This window comes from Octodon degus, unplaced genomic scaffold (assembly GCF_000260255.1).
Source record: "Octodon degus isolate 3935 unplaced genomic scaffold, OctDeg1.0 scaffold00214, whole genome shotgun sequence".
In the NCBI taxonomy this organism is placed as follows: domain Eukaryota; kingdom Metazoa; phylum Chordata; class Mammalia; order Rodentia; family Octodontidae; genus Octodon; species Octodon degus.
The window spans coordinates 3,682,236-3,682,569 of NW_004524790.1; positions in this window are offsets into that span (position 1 = coordinate 3,682,236).

Here is a 334-nt window from a genome sequence, read left to right on the forward strand (position 1 = left end):
TGGGTCTGGGGGCTCCGGGACAGGGCAAAAATTCCTTCTCGGAGGGAGGGGTGAGGGAGGTATGGTGGAGGGGGGGGGCGGCCCGAGTGGCTGGGAGAGGGTCCGGCCCACTCTGCGCCTGGGCTGGGACTGGTCCTGCCAGCGCAGGGTAGCAGGAAGCTCTCCGCACACTCACTGGACCTGGGCTAGGACTTGGTTTTATGTATTTTGTTTGATAATTCATGGTTTGATAGTGAAACTGTCTGAGAACAGAATTTCTACCCTTGCTTTTCTCTGAGGTGCTGGGGCATGTAGTATTGTTTTCCATCCTTTGACTTTCAGCCTATAATTTTTA